Below are 19,739 nucleotides of genomic sequence, written 5' to 3'. Positions count from 1 at the left end.
ATATATGCACTCAAACCTGCAGTAAGCATGTCCCTCTCTTTATCATATGAGTTGCTCTCATTTCTGTTCATGAAAATGAGTCAAATGCCATTGAAATTTATTACATTCAAACCCATCTTGATTTCCAAGGAAAAGAAGGCTAGACAATTTATTGTCTTTCAAATGCAGTTTTTTTCCTTTACTCATTCATGAGGCATCAGAATGGAAGAATCAATGTATTGAAGAGCTGTAATACCAGAAACTGACTTTTTCAGCTGATCATTGAGCTGCAAAGTCTAGATTTAATCAAATTATTCTGTTGGTTCAGAGGCAAAAAGTGTCTAAGAAAAGACTTAAGGCCTATCTCCTCTGCCTTCATATAGAAAAAAAAAATACATTTAAGGTAACAACTGTGTTGTCTTGGACACAAATGGACACAATGGACACAAATATCAGTGTAATTGTTTACACCACAATACCAAAAATAAATTAGGAAACATAACCTTTAGATGGAAGGAGTTGAACCTTTAGATGGAAGGAGTTGAACCTTCTCTTTACATACTATTGCATGTTATAGTGTGGTGGTCTTGTGGGGCTTACTGAAAAATCAATACAAGTAAAACCAAATATCACTTTCCCAACATTTAATCAACTCACGGTCTATGCTATTGCCCACCTTTGAAGTGAATAGGAATGTCATAAAAGAAGCGTTTATCTGTGGTCATGACTCAATACCCTGCACAGTACATATTGAAACCATCAGCTAACATCTCAGCTATTAAAAATAATAGCCAAACTTTTAGAGATGTAGAGACCTAGAAAAACAAAATTGGTCCTGGAAATGATCCTGACCATCAGAGCAGCCATTTACTTATAAAAATAGGTCACAGAGTTACATTAATATGTTGACAATTTTCAACTTTCATTGCTTCAATGAATTGAGTTATACAGTATAATTCACATAAATAACATCATATGCAAAGACAACAGTTAGCAAAACAAACAGGAAATCTAAAGGTCCCAGTTTTTTATGTTTTAAAAACATGTGTACACATAGAAAGACAGTGATAAAAAGGATGATAAAGAGGTGAAGGGGTTAGTAATTACCAAATCAAATTCTGACTTCTCTTGCATTTGTTAGATAAGAAGTGATCTGAAGTAAGCTCAAGAGTCTCCATTACTGTAAAAACCAAGATCAGAACTATTTTGTTTATGTAACTTAGATTTTTCAATGGGTAAATTTTTCTAAAATAGATATTTAACAGTCATTCAACAAGGATGATTAAAAAGCAATATGAATTAGGTAAGTACACTTTAAGCATAAATTTCTTGACATGCAACCAGTGCATGACTAATCCAAAGACTGGAATAGTTGTAAATAATCAAATGACTCATGACATGCAATGGATAACTAATAAACACTACAAAAGGTAATATTATCCACATGAAATTCTGTAAGCCTATTTTCACATCATGGTCATAGTAGGAAAAACTACAGTTTTTAAAAAATATTTATAAGTAGAATGTTATGTGTGAAAAAGAAATATTAATTCATCAACAAAATTATGCAGACTGTTATATTTTACCCATATTCTTTCTTCAAATATTTTAGAGATATCAGAGAATACTCTGTTGGGATAAAGAGGAATATAAAATCCTACATTTACAGTCCAGTCCAAACACCAAAATGAAATACAGGAACTTAAAATACAGGCTCTTAAAAGGTAGAGCTGGAAGTCTCTAGCAGACTGGGAGACCCCTGTTCTAGGTAGGGCTGCCAGACCTCAGCAGAGGGCTGGAGCTGAGGCTGTCAAGTGCTGCTGTTTGTGTCAAGGTCACGGAAATCAAAGTCATTGCTATGATGTGGGTTCTTCCCATTTTCTAGCACCTTCTGTCCTGACCTAGGACCGTGTTTACTTGCTCTGGTTACTAATCCCTAAATCTGCTTCTGCATACCTCAGCTCACAAACTACTATGCTGCTAGACTCTGTGAACCAGATTAAAAAGGTTTCAACTGCTGCAACTTGGTCTGCCAGGTCAGTTTTTTCTACCTGATACCAGTATTTTTGGATTGCCAGTTCTGCTGAAGTCAAAAGCTAATTGTCTTCAATAATAAAGATTTTCTTGTTAATTAGAAATGTGGTCCTCAAAACCCCAAATATTATACTAGTTATGTTTATTTTCTAAGGAAATCCTAGGAAAAGGACAACAGTCCTTAGTAGTTAACTGGTAGCTATGGCAACCAAGCTATGGATTGCAGTGATATCTAATTGCTAGATAATAGGAATCAGTGATTTTTTTGTTCAGAAATGAAAACTAGAATATAAAGATACTGTAGTCACACCTGGCAAAGGGTGTATAAAAAGCTACTAGCTCAGCATGGCAGTACTTGATACCCATTTCATACAGGTGTTAGCAGGTAACCTGCAGTACAAGACAATGGAAGAATCAAACCCCAGACTGTGAAATTAATATTTTTCTTTCCTCTTCCTTACTTAAGGGAAAATCTTTTCTTCAATATAATCAGTACAGTACCTAGTATTGAGACTGATGTCTTTCCTTACAGAGAATGTTGCCATGGAGAAGTTAGTCACATTTTTCAAAAAGGTACACATTGTGCCCAGGTGGTACATTTTTATGAGGCTGAAAGAAAATGTAGAATTAATCTACTCATGTAGGATAGAAATCATAAGTACCAGGTGAGAGCATATACAGGAATTCCTTTTCCAAATGTCCATAATCTTAAATATGCTATTATGCCTTCTGAATTTCCTGGAACTATGAACATTCTTCCATTCTGTTCCAGAGATAGCTCTTTTCTCTAATTAGACTGGTTTGATGCCATAATACTACTGACAACTGTGTCTACACTATTTGAGGCACAGATTTGTTAAATGGTTTGGGATTTGGTTTTTGTGTTTCTTGTATTTCCACTTCTACTGGTAATAATTTTCAGATTGCAGTATGATGTCACATACTTTAAATTGTAAGCAATAGTGCCAGAAGTGAGCAGAGTGATTTCTCTACCTGCTGAAATTAGGCAACCATATTTTTTAAGCTGGCTTTAGTTTTCCTTTTTTTTAAAAAAAAAAAAGAAATATTGGAAGTCTGCACAGGAATAATAATAATAAACAATCTGAAATTTAGTGGTATAATTTCTGTAGATGTGCGTATCCCTGGAGTTGTTGAAAGTGCAACAAATCAGAATCAGCTGTCTTTACCAAGAAGTAGAGAGGCCACTGCAAATTATTTATACTTTGTATGCAACAGATGCATTAGATCCTACATTAAAAATTACCACTTTGAATATTAAAAACATTTTAAAAGACAAAAAGTCTCAAACAATTCAATAGCGAATTCTGACAATATGGAATGTTTTTGGCTTTTTTTTCATTACATGTAAATAGCAAAATTAAGAAAGGGGTTTGAGAGGGAGAGAGCATTCAGGTGGCTTTTGCTTTTTTTTCTTTTAAATACGCCACCTAGGACACTTAAGAAACCTACTTAATTGACTCCAGTGACTGCTGGAGTTACTTCCTTCTTAGTGTATTGGCAGCATATGGCAAGGTTTTGGTAGCATGCTGACTGCAGGGGTGGCCTCCGTGAGAAGAGACCAGGGGCTGCTCTGTGCTGGATACAGCTGGTTCTCGCCAGCTTCAAAACAGACCCAATGCAGGGTTAAGTGTGTGGCACCTCTGTGAAAACATATCTAAGAAATGGCAAAAAATGCTGGATGGAGAGAGGGGGAGACAACAAAAAGAGTGAGAAGCAACAACAGAAACATCAAGGTCAGAGCAGGAGGAGTAGGTGCTCCACGGTGCTGGACCAGATATCCCCTGCAGCTCACGGAGAGGACCACGCTGGAGCAGATGGATATTCCCAAAGGAACTGTCACCTGTAGGGAGCCCACGCTGGAGCAGAGGAAATGTGTGAGAGGAAAGTGGCAGCAGAGAGAAACTACTACATACTGACCATAACACTCCCCAACCCACTGCACTGGTTGGGTAGTAGGAGAGTCTGGAGTAAGGACTGGATTTGAACCTGGGAAGGGTGAAGGAAATGTGTTAGATTAATGTCAGTCTTTTTGTTTCCCACTACCTGAACTGCCGCTACATTTTTATTTTAATTGGCAATAAATTAACCTAGTTTTCCTCAGGTTGAGTCTGTTTCACCTACAACACTAATTGGCAAGCGATCTCCTTGTCTTTACATCAACCCTCAAGCTTTCTCATTCTTGCTCTTCCTATTTTCTTCTCCTGTCCCATTGAGGGAGGAAGTAAGCGAGTGGCTAGGTGGGAGTTTGGCTGTTAGCCAAGGCCAACCCACCATGATTAGTTACAGAATAAATATCTACATACAATAGCCCTCACTTTCTAATTCTGTATGTCTTTGGATACAATAAGTAGTAATCGATGTACAAAGAAGATAAACATGTTTTCCCAAGCATCCCGTTCAGTGGGTTCTTTTTGTGTTTTAATAAAGAAAATGAAATTCATTAATACAGATGAATGTATATGCATATGACTATTCTGTATGTTAGCTCTACTCAGTCTATCACTGTTAGCAGCAAAATAAATTAGCGTTAGAAATTGTAGTAGTTCCTTCTTGAAAGCTAAATCTTTCTGATAATCTCTGTATCTTCAGGTAGAAAAGAACCTAACTGCATGGAAGATCTTTTGTATTTTATATATGTTCTTTCAACATTCCCGAAAGCTTTGGGGTCCTGCGTCCTGAAATAGAAGTAACTCAGCAAAAACCCGTGTGCCTCAGATTTTTTCCTGCCTAAAACACTGAGATAAAGGCTGCTGAAATTAACATAGCTTCAGCTCTCCCTTAGTTGTGTCATGGAAGTCTTCCAGGGTTCTGTGGGAAGAGAGGCTCTGGAAATAGGACCCACCAACATCCGAATTTTCCACGATCAGCAAGACCTAATGAATTGAAGAGCAGAGGGGCAGAAAGAGATACTTCCCTAAGAGAAAAATTTGGGGAGCTATTCATAATACCTAACATTAGGGACAGAATTTATCTGGTCAGCCTCTCTACATCCTTTTTACACCTACAATTGGTAGCTTCTCTACAGAATGTTTCAGATCAGGAACCTAACATATGTGCGCTGAATTATTTTCTGAAGGAGTTTGTCTTTCTCCACAAACTGCAGAAGAAGCCTATGGAATCTATTTTGTAACATGGGTAATTAAAATTTACAGTTTGTCAGTAAGAATACCTTTCACTTTTCATTGAGTATTAATGCTATTGGGGGAAGATATAACTTATGATGTATGATATTTAAAACAACATTGAATTGTGAATGTCGTCTTTGTTTGCATTACACTGAAATTTATTGAAGGAGGAGTACCTGTATATTCAACATGGTAAATCCAGATTAGTGGATCAGAATTATTAAAAACTAATATCTTCCTCAGGTTTTGTACCCTAGAGATCACAAGAAATAAAATGTAACCCCTTTTTCTGGATGCCAAGTTGATTAATGATTTTATTTCTGGGATGAATATTATAGACGAACAACAGTGCAATCTTTAGATAAAATGGGAAAATATAGAAGATGATTAAGGAGTTTAATTTACTTGGTATGTTATAATTATGTTATGTTAAAATACAGAGAATTACAACAAAATTTTTCTTTTTATCATTAATAGTACTTTTGCTCCAGCAGGTTTATATTAGGAAAACAATCTTTGAAGACAAACACAAGAAAAGCTTATTTAATATTTTTTAAATATTTCCTTTTTGTATCATTGTTTATGTCTGTCTTTTTATGTCTGAAATCAAGATCTCTCTCCACATTTTTTCCTTTCCAATGCATTGTAATTTCAGTTTCATACTGGAAGGCTGCTCAAAAAAACTAGACTCTTGCCAGTGACAGCATTAACTTCTGCGTGCACATTTCATCCTGTTATTTTATACAGTTTGTTGTTCTAGTTAAAATCAATGGTGGGTAAGAAGGAGGTTTATCAGCATTAGACAAGAACAAAAAAGAAATTAGATCTAACAAGGTCACACTGGTTCTAATGCAACAGCCACTGAAGGCAAAACCTAAACTCTTTCTAACTTAAATGGAAGCAGAAGCTGTTTCTGCTTTTTCATAAAACATTGTTCATGCATATAGATGTTCTCCATTTTTTCTTATTTTCTTTATATCCCGGTGTTTCAAAAATGTTCCTGTCTATTTTAATAAATATTAAAAAAATGTTACCTTTACCAAATATTGCATTTTTCAAAGTGTAAGTATATAAATGAACTGGACAGGTTAAAAAGCATTTCCTTAGGATATACCAGGAGCTTACTCCTTTTATTTTCTTACCATCTGTAACTATAAGAGAACATTTAATGTTCCTATAGGCCATGGAATTATCATTTTGTTAGGCATACTATGCAGACTGTTTTTAAGTACTATATGACCCTTGGCTTCAAAATGTGAAAGACCAACAGAAGGCTGGTAAAAACAGAGAAAAAATATGTCCAAGAGATGAGAAAAAGTTTGACAACACTGCATTATATAGAGCTGGGTTTTAGTATTATCTTTATTCAGACTGGCTGAACTCTAAAAAATAACCTTATTACAAAAATATCATGGCAAGCAGTCAGAAGGTGGCAGATGTTTCCTGGTGGTAAAATTAGCCCAAATAAAATGGAGGTTTTTGAGTAATTGCCATAAATGCAGCACCATTTCCCAGTTTGCAAACAGTGGTGTTGAGTACTATTTTATTACACAGATAAGAAGTCTCATTGTTGCAGGAAGAGTACCATGCTACTTATAGTGAGACTCTACTCATCTGCCATCTGGCCTCCTATTCACTGACCTAAGCTTGATTATAGATACATTGGCTGAACATTTTCACATGTGTTGGCAAGACTAAAAAAGAGGAAAGCTGAGTTATTTCAACTTTAAGTGGGTGGATGCATGCATACCTAAGACACGTCAGAAATTGAGCAAAATAATATTGTATGCAATTGTTATGGGAACACAGTAAAGTAGATTCATTTTAGTGAGGGATTCTTTCTGCATGATTGCAATTTTTGATTTGACATTGCTATTGTGAACATGATATTCAGTGAAAGTTGTTTTCAACTTTAGATTTTGCTACTACACAAAAATAACCTGCAATTTTTTTCCTGTCGCACTGAGTCTAAAGTCACTGTAAGTGTGGCCTAAAGGGTTAGTTTCTTACTAAAGAAATCTTGTCCAGTTAGGTGCATGCAGCCACCTCAAAGCACACACAGTACAAATCAGACGTAGTATTTGTGCCTTACCTTAATGATGAAAAAAATACTGAGTTTTCTCTATTTGGAAATAGTATATTCTGCATGATACTGTCGTCTTGGTCTTGATTCATCTTGATCAAAATCCTGAATTAATAGAGGCAGATGAAGCAGGAGCATGTCGTAGAAACACGTCCTACAGTAAGAACTAGGAGCACTAATAAAATGCACCGGAGTATAGTAACATACAAATCTATAGGTTTCAGTGTAAAGAGAAGAAAAGGAAAAACACAAACCTTCTTGGATGCAGAAAAGCTTCTTGTTCTTATAGCAGTTAGTGAAATACAGGATATCACAGTTCTGTACCTACTATATGATAAGAAGGACAGACAGGAGTTGCTTTTTTAAGTGTCCTTGAAGAATAAAAAAAATAAAGTAAAATAAAATAAAATAAAATAAAATAAAATCACAAAACCTTCCAAAGCCATTAAAAAGCTTGAAAAGAACTTCTTTATCCAGCAGCTATAGCAGGAAAATTTTCTAGGGATGGTAAACCTTTCTTGTCAGGAACTACATATTAGTAGGTATAATGATGACATACTAGCAGACAAATTAAATAATTAAAATAATACTATATTGAAATTATATTAAAATATTTATGGCAATAACCTAAAGATTGTCAGGTTATTGATCTTTGTATTCACTGGTGAACTGCATTATCATTATGATGAGGCTTATATAATTTTCTAGATAGGTCATTAAAAAAACATCTCACTATGTTAGCAGTTCCTCTTTGTTTTTATAACAGGAAGCTCTACTTTTGTCATGATTTTGCTTCATTAGTTCCACATACTGCTGACATCTAGTGACCAAATAATCTCATCTGCCTTTTTTTTCATTGGTATCAAAAAATATGTATTTCATAATTATACTATAGCTGTTTTGAGACATTTCTGTCCATACAAATATCAGCTGTTTAGATTTCATTAACTTATTGAACAAAACCTGTCTTATAGTTAGAAGGTTTGAACTGAAAATAAGCTTTCTTTTTCACTCTAGACTGTGAATAGAAACAGAAATAAAAAGTAGATTTGAAAGGCTTAATTTATGTATATTATAATTTCACCTCAGTGTTTGCTGTGCAGTCTTTTATGTTGACTGTTTGGAGTTCAAGTTCTATTTTTGGAAATTACACTAATGGTGGGCATGTAAGTGAAAAGATGAAAGGGAGGGTAGATTATGAAGGATGAAGCCTGAAGAAAGTAAGTTGGCCTGAGCTTTGAAGGAAAGGAATTGACTCCTGTTCTGATGAGCACGAATTAAGAAAGTACTGTTAGGGCTCTGTCCAAAGATTATGAAAGGTTCAGGCTTTCCATTCTGGGTCAAAATTCTGCATTCTTTTGCATGTGGAATCAGGCTACCAGTGGCAGAATTACTTCTGAACATCAAATCCACACTACAGTTCACTTAGATGAGTAGAAGAGCCAAACTTGTGCCACAGCTCAGCTGATGGGTCTAACCTAAGTCTCAGCTCCAAGTGGGTGCAGACTGCAGTGTATTGTATCAGGCAGGTGGAAAATACCATTAAGTCCTCTGAAGTTTTTTGAAAACCTAATATGATTCATTGCTGAAATGGCTGGTGAGTAGGCATTTTAGCAAAAAATTCAGAAACAGACCTGATAAAACAGGTAGGTTAGCCATACCATTCATCCCTAGTTCAGGTTTTGACAATCTGAATATTAAATAAATAACCATTTTAAATTGTGGTATTATCATGATTTCTTTCAATAAAAGGTGCTTCAGGTTTCATATTTTGAAGTGCTTAACAGTGAGGACAATATACCTACATGGGTAGCTAAAGTATTAAAAAAAAAAACCAAACCAGGAACCAGACCAGAAATTAATTTAATCACTTATCTGCTCTATGCAGTGCACTTGGGAAGGTAGGTACCCCAGAGGACCAACCAAAAATCCCAGATGCTCATTAAGGATTCATAAAGTTTTGGTCAATACAAAGCACAGGACAGCACAAAGCTATGTTTTCTTATTGTACTTTAACACTTTCCACATTTTTCACTTGTCTCCCTCCTGCACATTTGAGGAATAACCTCATGCACCAGTCCATGCTGGGGCTGACCAGCTGGAAAGCAGCTTTGCAGAGAAGGACTTAGGCTGATCACGAATTAGCAATGTGTCCCTGTGGCAAAGAAGGATAATGGTATCCTGGGCTGAATTAGGAAGAACATTGCCAGCAGGTTGAGGAAGTTGGTCTTTCCCCTCTACTTAGCCCTGGTGAGGTCACACCTGCAGTATTGAGTCCAGTTCTGGGTCCTCAGTACAAGAAAGTCCAGGGAGAGTTCAGCGAAGGACCACGAAGATGAAAGGGGCTAGAGCATCTCTCCTGTGAGGAAAGGCTGAGAGAGCTGGACTGATTAGCCTGCAGAAGAGAAGGCTCATGAGGGGACCTTATCAATATGTACAAACATCTGAAGGGAGGGTGTAAATAAGACAGAGCCAGGCTCTTTTCAGCGGTGCCCAGTGACAGGACAAGAGATAATAGGCACAAGCTGAAACACTAGTGGTTCTGTCTGAGCATAAGGAGACTCTGAGGGTGGCAGCACTGGCACAGGTGTGCAAGAGTGTTTGTGGAGTCTCCATCCTTGGAGGCATTCAAAAGCCATCCGGATATGGTACTGGGCAACCTGCTCTAGGTGACCCTCCCTGATCAAGGGGGTTGCACAAGATGATCTCCAGAGGTACCTTCCAACCTCAGCCAGTTTGTGATTCTGTAACACAGTTCAGGCATTTGACTCTGGCAAAGACACTTCTGTTCACTCTGGTTCTAGGGCCTGAAGCTGTCTTCTGAGCATTAGTAATGTAACTTTTAAAATGCAGCTGAAGGAGTGACATAGGTGCCCACATTTTCACAAAGTAGACCAATAGCTACTGTTGTCTCAGCTCCACCTCACGAAGTTTGTATTTGGTTTGTGTGGCAAGGTTTTAGTAGCAGGAGGGTTACAGGGGTGGCTTCAGTGAGAAGCTGCTGGAAGCTTCCCCTGTGTCCAACAGAGCCAATACCAGCCGGCTCTAAGATGGACTTGTTGCCAGCCAAGGCCGAGCCAATCAGTGATAGTAGTAGCACCTCTGTGATAACATATTTAAGAAGGAAAAAAAGTTGTGGGAGACACAGAAATGGCAGCTGGAGAGAGAGTGAGAACATGTAAGAGCAACAACCCTGCAGACCCCAAGGTCAGTGAAGAAGGAGGGGGAGGAGATGCTCCAGGCACCAGAGCAGAGATTCCCCTGCAGCCCGTGGGGAAGACCATGGTGAGGCAGGCTGTCCCCCTGCAGCCCATGGAGGTCCACGGTGGAGCAGATCTCCTCCTGCAGCCCGTGGAGGACCCCACGCCGGAGCAGGTGGATGACCGAAGGAGGCTGTGACCCCATGGGAAGCCTGCACTAGAGCAGGCTCCTGGCAGGACCTGCGGATCTGTGGAGAGAGGAGCCCACACTGAAGCAGGTTTTCTGGCAGGACTTGTGACCCCGTAGGGGACCCACGCTGGAGCAGTGTGCTCCTGAAGGACTGCACACCATGGAAGGGACCCATGTTGGAGCAGTTTGTGAAGAACCGCAGCCTGTGGGAAGGACCCACCTTGGAGAAGTTCATGGAGGACTGTCTCCCATGGGAGGGATCCCATGCTGGAGCAGGGGAAGAGTGTGATGAGTCCTGCCCCTGAGGAAGATGAAGTGGCAGAAATAACGTGTGATGAACTGACTGTAAACCCCATTCCCCATCCCCCTGTGCCACTGGGGGGGGGGGGGGGTAGAGAATCTGGGAGTGAAGTTGTGCCCAGGAAGAAGGGAGGGGTGGAGGGAAGGTGTTTTGAGATTTGGTTTTATTTCTCCTTACCCTACTCTGTTTGATTGGTTGAGTTAATTTTCCCCAAGCTGAGTCTGGTTTGCCCGTGACAGTAATTGGTGAGTGATCTCTCCTGTCCTTATCTTGACCCACAAGCCCTTTCTTATATTTTTCTCTCCCCATCCAGCTGAGGAGGGGGGAGTGACAGAACAGCTTTGGTGGGCACCTGGTGTTCAGCCAGGGTCAACCTACCGCAAAGCTATACCACTGTATTGGAAAGACTTCAAGACTGACAAAGCTAAAAGAGATATCACAAATGATGTGACTGTAGATTACTGTTAGGTTATTTACAATCTTAAAACACTGATTTGGGAGATGTATGCTCCAATCTGCTATCTCACCATTTTTTACGTATTCTGCACTGTATCCATCTACACTGGATAAAAATTACAAAAATTATCTTGGATGTAGAAACTGGATCTTGAACAATGAGAATCCTCATTGTCACTAAACGCAGAGCTCCAGAGTCACGTTCCTTTGTGCTCCATGAATCTTGCAGTGGGCAGGTGAATCAGCTTTCCAACAAAGCCAAGAGTGCAGAGTGCAACTCTGGCTTGTATGGTTTAAGAACTGTATTCGTATCCATTGACGTTAGGAAGAAATCAGACTAGAGTTTTCCTCTCTCTGGATGAATGCTTTAGTTTGCAAGCTGTTGTAAAAGGAGAACACTAGTTCAGGAAAATTTGTTTTATTTAAATATCAAGACTACTTAAAGAGTGCTCAGTGTTTTGAAATGAGCTGTAAACAAGAATCCTGGTTCTACTTCCTCTGTTGACAGAGGCATCTTCTCAAAAACATTATTCTCAGCTCTCAGATTCATTCATCAGATACCATTTTCTTCTTAGCATTTCTTGCTGGGAAGCTTGCAGCTCTCTATTCAGCATATAAATATTTGCATCCTATTGTGAAGTGCATAATTCTTCTTGTGCTCAGAATTTAGGACTAAATGCATTAAAGTTAAGCACTGCAGTGTCTCTGTCCATTCAACTAATCCCATGTATCCATGTCTTAATCTGAAACTGTTGTTATGTTCCTAATATGTGTAAGTCAGTAAAGTTTATGTAAGTAATTGAGAAAAATCAATAACTATTGTAAAATGAATTCTTATATTGACACAAACCCTATTTTTATGTCAATAGGTGGTAAGAGAGATGTTCTATGAAATTCAGTAATCATAAGGCCAAGGAAGGAAACTCTTCCCATGAAGAGTACAGCAATTAATCTCTGTTGCACAATGTATTTTTAAGATACATATATTTATCACACCTAAAATATTGTCTTGCTGTAGACTTAAGTGATGTATTTCATTAAGGGCCTGACTCTGTAAAGTACTAAAAAAAAGGTTTAACACTAAGTATATGAATACCCCTACCTCTTTAAAGCTGTGATGCTTGTTAAACTTCAGTATGCAGAATTAGAACCTATCAACCCTGTAGTTGGTTGTAACACTCATAACATTCCTGTCATAACACTCTGTTTAAAAAAGAACATACATTTTAGTGTCACTGGCTGCAAGTTTTAGGTTATTTCTGTTTAATAAAGATAAAGAAGAAAAAAAAATGTTGCAAAAAATTTGCAGCCATGATAATCTTGTTTGTGGTGACTGATCTTCTTGCATTTGATAATGATATTAGCACTGCAAGAAGCTTTGTCAGCTCTGCCAATGGACTTTCACTCTTAATTACTATTTTCAGAGATTTTTTTTGGTGTTTGATGGTAATTTTGAGCCACAGCTGCTGTTTCCATTTTGATTTGTTTACTTTCCATAAGACAATTTGTTTTACAGAAATGAATTCCATTAAGTAGGGCTTCTTTTGTGTGATATATGAGTATAATTCTTGTCTTAGGATTTTCATTTTAATGAACACTTTTATAATTGCTTGTTTGCAGAATATTAGGTTTTAAGATTTAGTTTATGCGTGTTTATTTTCTTAAGAAATAATGCAAATAGTTTGTGTTGATATTACATTAAGCCAATACATTTAAAAAGGATGAATGAAAAGTCCTGCAACTGGAAAGGAAGATCCCTTTGCAACAGTGCAAGCTGAGGACTCACTGAGGAGCACCTCTGCTGAAAACGACCCTGGAAATCTTGGTAGGCAGCAAACCGAACATGAGCCCACTGTGAGCTCTGGCACACCAGAAGTGCAGCCAGTAGCTCAACAGAAGCAATCATCAGGGAGTTGCAGTGGCAGACTGCTCCATGAGGAAAGGCAAGCTGGGAGCTGAGGGTAGCAGAGGAGTGGGAAAGGGTACCGACCTCACTGGCAAGGAGTCAGAGAGTTGAGCCCGTAGGTCAGGATCAGGATAGGTGTGGAGATAGTGTTTAGAGTCTGTCTAAGTTCTGTGATCACACAGCAAGTCATTCATAATGAGGCAGGTCCAAAGTCAATCCCAAAAGCAAGTCAGTGGTTTAGGCTCAGGGTAGAATCAAGGTAGTATGAGACTGGGAGATCTGGCTGCTACACAACTGCAGTGTTGCTTAGGTGGGGGCCAAGTGTGAGACCCTCAGCTGAAAAGGAACTTCCCAGGGAAGGAGGGGCAGATCCCCACTTCCACCTTTCTTCAAAACAGCCCTTAGCAGTTGGACTTGGTGAAACTTGGACTCAGTCAACTAAGCTCCTAGAAAAGGGAATGTGCTCACAGACATGACAATCATTATTCTCCTTTACTCTGTATTTGTTAGACCAATCTAGAATACTACATCCAGATTTGGGCCCCCTCCAATATAAGAAAGACATAAATAAGCTGTTATTTGTTCAGTAGAGGACCACCAAGATGGTCAGGGAGCTGGAGCTCTTTTTCTGTGAGGACAGGCTGAGGGAGTTTGCTTGTTCAGCTTGGAGAAGAGACAACTTTGGCAGGCAGCTAATAGCAGCCTACCAATGCCTACAAGGAGGTCATCAAGACAGAGTCAGTTAAAACAAGAGAAGTCCAAAGTGGATATAAGGGGAAATTATTTTTTTCCACCATGAAGACAGGCAAGCAGTGAAACAGGTTGCCAAGAGAGGCTGTGAAGTCTCTATCCTCAGAGGTTTTCAAGACCATAATGGATAAAGCCCTGAGCAGCCTGGCTGTACCTTAGATCTGACCCAACTTTGAGACACCTCCTGAGGTCCCTTCCAGCCTGAGCTGTCTTATAATGCGAAGTTTCTACAGTGTCTCATTAATTCATTATTTTGACTCTTACTTATTTATTTCAGTTTCTAGAGTTATATATTACTGTTACGTTTATCAATATCAGTTCTGAGAGGGGAAAATGGGAAAGAGGAATAGAAAAAGAAATTTATTTCAAGATAAAAAAGAGGTGATGATGTCTAATAAAGATCTAAACTAGGTCTTCAGAAGCTAAATAAAATTTACTTATCCTGGCCACTGGTAAGTAAAGGCAGGAGCTTGTTACTAAAAAATACTTTCTTCAAAGGACAACTTAAATCAGATCCAATTCTACCACATTAAACTTCCCGAATTATACGTAGTTGTTCTCTGTTACTCAAAGGAATAGGTTAAATAGATACATAAGTCAGGAATAAGTTCTTCAAATCAAACAATTAAAAATATAAAAAGAAAAATCCTAAACAAGTCAACGAAGAAAAGGAAATATAAGGCAATCAAAAAGTCTTCAAACTGAACTATTAGGAAGTGTAGAACTACACAGTGAGGTCTGCTGGGGCCGGGGGGGAGGGCAGGGACTGAGGTTCATTTTACCATCCTGATATCATCTTTGAAATTTATGTTTCTATTTGTAGTGAAAGGTGTGAATCAGCATGAGCTAACAACATCTAATTTATCATAAACTAGTCATATTGGGTTCCTTTTGTATTAGTATTTTAGTTTGGGTAACATATGTGCTTCTGAGGACAGTCTCCTGATCATACCCTCTCACTGCATTTTGTTTCATACTGCAGACAGGTCTTAGAGCTTACCAATTGTACTTCTTTTGGACAAAACTAAATTAAAAAATTGTATTTAACTGTTAATGGGCACTCAGTCCACAAGCCCAGACTAGAACCAGTCCAAGGTAGAACCTTCTGAAATGCATATAGCATGGACATAGGTGTCAGTATCAACTGTTACTCTATAGATCTCTTCACATTGGTCTGCACTATTTACTGACACGGACATAGCAGTTACTTTCAGGAATTAAAGCACCTCTTATACTTGGGAAAAAAAACCCCCTCATCTAAAGGGTATTCTAAGAGATGAATATTCACTAACATCAACTGAAACTCTTCTATTGACTTCACAGGAAACTGAATCAGATTCAGATAATAGCTCATCAGTAGGAAATCTTATACTTACTTTTTGAAACATCAATATTTAAAAGGCCAAGTAAACCAAAGCATCTGTGGTTTTTTTCACAAATTGTTCTTTTTAACAAAAGGTATGGTTTTTTCTTTACTTGAAGTCAAAGGAAAATGAAACTTGGCTCCATATCTTTTTCTTCTAGTGGCAGACAATAAAGGGTACCTCTATCCTCTAGAAGGAGGAGCTTAAGTCAACTCCTCTATCCACATTTCCATCAATTCAGAAAAACAGAAACCTGGCAGAATATTAGGACTCGGGTGTTAAGGATTCCTAGTGATAACATTTCTGAATTAACAACAAATGAATAGTTGCCTTTGATAGCTCTTTTATAGCTGGGTACAGCTGGATTAAACTTAACTGCAAAGGGAACTCAATTTTCTTTATCATCAATTTGACATTGTTTAACAGATGTTTTCTGGAAACTATTGTAATCTTTTTAATTTGTCTCTGTGTAATGTGCAGCAAATACCCTTGCTTAATAGTCTGATTATTAAATTTAATTCTTTTTCAATAGCATTTTTCATTGTTGCAGAAACTTTGAATCCTAATAACAAGGCTATAAAGAACACTGATTTCACTTTGGTTTTAAAGCCCACAACTATTTTACAACAGACACATGCTAAAACAGTCCTTAACATGAAACAGTCTGTGACAGCCTGATGCCAATAGATAGTACAATAGATGAGGGAATCTTTAGTGATGAGTCTTTGTCTAAAGCCTGGGAGATATATTTTGTCTTGATGTTTTTCTGATTTCTCTGAAATCTTTCTCCCTCACACCATCTCCTTTCTGTGCCTTTTACATAAACATCGTTCCACCCTCTACATCTCCTAACATGATAATCAGACTTGTTTCTCTTCCACTCCCAGCATCAGCGTATCTAATTTTAGATGACTTCTGTGGCTAAAATGTCAAAGTCCTTTCTGCATTTTCACTCCCTTTTCCTCCTATTTCAATGTAAGGTCAGTATATCTTTTAAGATCTTACATGTGTGCTTATATCATTTATTATTTGGTTTTAGTCATACCTACAGAAGACTAGGCACTGTACAAAACAGATAATAATTCTTATTAAGAATTAAGAAGACTTCTTAAAGCTGAAGAAGTTTACAGTCCAAATTCTGTAAAGTATAATACACATGCTCACTCTTTGCCTGCTTGACATATTGTTCTCCTCTACCTTTGGAATATATAAATCTTTCTCCACTGCATAGCTCTTGCTTCCTCTGAGAATTTTTCATAAACATGTCAAGAAGACCCACAAGACCTCAGCATGAATATAAGATACATAGGAAAGTTGAGTTGAGAAGACATATAACACTAGCTGGAAGCCTAGAACAGATACTACTAGTGACTATACTCTGAAATTACATCAGAGTTGAATTAATGATGAAATAGGTTCAATTCCAAGAATTAAATAAATTAGAGCTTAAAAATTACCTTGGATTTGATAAGTCAGAAATGTAATGCCAACCTTACTAAAATACAGATGAAGAAAAAGTCACAAATTCTTTGGAAAGTATATTGAAAAGGGAACTAAATCCTACACTTAAAAAAAGAAACCTCATATATATAAAATTAAGCACATGCTTATGTGTTTTGCTGGAGAGAAATCTCTATCTGTAGTACTTGAACTGATCAGAAACACAGGCATTTTTATTGATTTTTATTATTATTGTTTTTAATCTAGAAACTAAACCTGTTTATGGAACTTGTGAAATAGAATTGAATATAAACAGAGGTAAATTACTAAGGAAGATCTGTCTGAACACAAACAAGTTAACAGAAAAATAGAGTTTCAACATATTACATATGCATGGAAGACATAGGGCAGAGACACATTCAACAAGTACACACAAGCCCAGTAAATGTGTATTGTTATCAAATAAAGTAGAAATTAATACTTTATATTGTTATAAAAGTCAACTTATATTTGTATTATAAGATAGTTCAGAGTCTATTAGTACATATAAGATAATACTGAGGTATGTATGTCAACTTATATTGCAAAATATTTCATTCCAGTGCTGCTACTCTGTTATACCACATGACTTCAGTAAGAATTTGGGCATGGGTTCTTCACCATCATCTATCTATTTTGGGCAGTGGCTGTAATTTTTTTTTTCCACTGTCTGCATATAGGCTTTTCAGAACAAAAGACTCATCTCCTATGAAAAGGCAAAGACACATCCTATCACAGGCATATTACTTTAAAATTTCCAAGTGTTCCTGTATTGCTGGAGGATGGTGAGGTAGGATCCTATAGCCAGATGGAAAAAAGGTAGTGTTAAACCACACAATACAGGAGAAGGAAATTACCTCCTTCAGGAAGAAAGTCAGAGGGAGGGATGCTAGCTGTGAAAGAACCCAAGCAAGTTTTATCCCTGTGTAGGATTTGGGTAGCTTGCATTAAAGATTTCACATTGACTTTGCTCTATTTCATACTAAAATATCCAAGTTTGCTTTGAAACAACATATACCCTGGATGAAGGCACATTCCACCACATTACAGAGTTATTGTCTAAATAAATATTTAAAGCCTCTATACAAAATGAAATAGCATCAGGACAAGTGATTAAGAATCCTCTCAGAATATCCCACTAGTTTGAACACTTCATCTGGCTTGTGAGAGATCTCCCTCTTACCAGATCTGAAATGTGCATTTGCAGTTTCTTAGAAAATATGATCACTGCTGGTGAAGTTTCTATAAGATACTGGTATTCACCTGACCAGAGAAGGCAAGAAAGTGAAGACTTCATTTCATAACCCAATGATGACTCCATAACATCAGAGACATGGGCAAGTCATTCCCTACTTCTTACAATTAGCCTTTAGTATATAACAAACCCTAGATTTTATTTATCTAAAAATATTTTTATTTATAAATTATTTCTAAAACAATTTATTTAAATAATAACCTACATTTTAGTACAACGCCCACCACCACCATTAGTATAAAAGTGGAATTGTCCCAGGAGGCAGATATCTTTCTTAGCATGTCTTTCATACTTAGGGAATTTCTGAGCTGAAATTACATCACTATTTTTATGCTTAATTGGCTTTGATGGACTTTTATTTCATTAATTTATTTGATCACTTTTAAAATCTATTTATATGTTAGACATCAACAGTTTCTTGTAGTATTGAATTTTACAGTCTTATGTGTGATACAAAATTATTTCTTTGTAATGTTTTTAAAATTTCTGCTCAATAAGTTCATGTAATATCTTCTAGTTATTATTTTATTGATTTGGGGAGTATTTTCATGGTTTACCAAAAGAGAAGCCATTCCTTTTGCCACTGTTCTTACCTAGTATTACAATATTATGTCTCAATTCAGGTAGAGCCAGGACTTCATGTAGTATTTAAGATATGGATACATCAGAGCTTTTTAGAATAGCATTTCTTTTATTCTCTATTTCTTTCTTAAAATTTCAGTCATTCTATTTGCTGTTTTGAATGCTGCTGAGCATTGAGATAACATTGTGACAGAGACACTCACAATGAAAACAGATTTTTTTTCCTGAGCAGTAATAACTAAATCAGAGTTCATCACTGTGTATTTTTAGTTAGGGCTGTTGTTTCTCATGTGCATTAGTTAGCATTTATTGACATTGAATTCCACCTGTCATTTTATCATTCAGTCACTTAGCTCTTGAAACCCTTTCACATCATTTTACCATCACAGTTATTCAGAGCAGTAAAAACAATCGGCAGACCTTGTCACATCACCGTTCATCACCTTTTCCAGGTCTTTTACACTGAACAGGTATCTCAGCTGATAACAACCTCCATTGTGAGAAATAATAATTTATTCCTACCTTTTATTTTCTATCTGTTAACCATGTATCACTCTGCAAGAGGACTTCCTCTCTTATCGCAAGAAAAATTGTTGTGTTTTTAGGATAAGAACATAAAAAACTTCAGTAGTTTAAGTACACTACACCTGCCACGTTTCTTTTCACTGTACATTTGCTGATGTCTACAAAGATTGCAATAGATTTCTGAGGCCTGGCCTCCCCCTCCTACAAAGTCCTGCTTGAACTTTCTCCATTTTGTCATTTATCTGCACATTTACCAATTTGATATTTTATTTTACATTTTTCCAATTTGTGCTGGACTAAATGACTAATAGATTTATGAAACTGAGCTTTGTGCTCTAAATTAAGCAGAGAAAGAAATCAAACCTAGGTCTTCCACCTTCTATTGGTGTTTTCAATCATTGGGTTGAAGCAGAGCACATCTGACTCTAGAGATGGGGGTAGGTTGGTTTGTTTGTGATGGAGCAAAGGCAATCTGGTTTATGTGCTTAA

Source organism: Buteo buteo, chromosome 6, assembly GCF_964188355.1.
Source record: "Buteo buteo chromosome 6, bButBut1.hap1.1, whole genome shotgun sequence".
NCBI classification, from domain to species: Eukaryota; Metazoa; Chordata; class Aves; order Accipitriformes; family Accipitridae; genus Buteo; species Buteo buteo.
The sequence above is the reverse complement of the archived record's forward strand: the minus strand, read 5'-3'. Positions refer to the sequence as shown.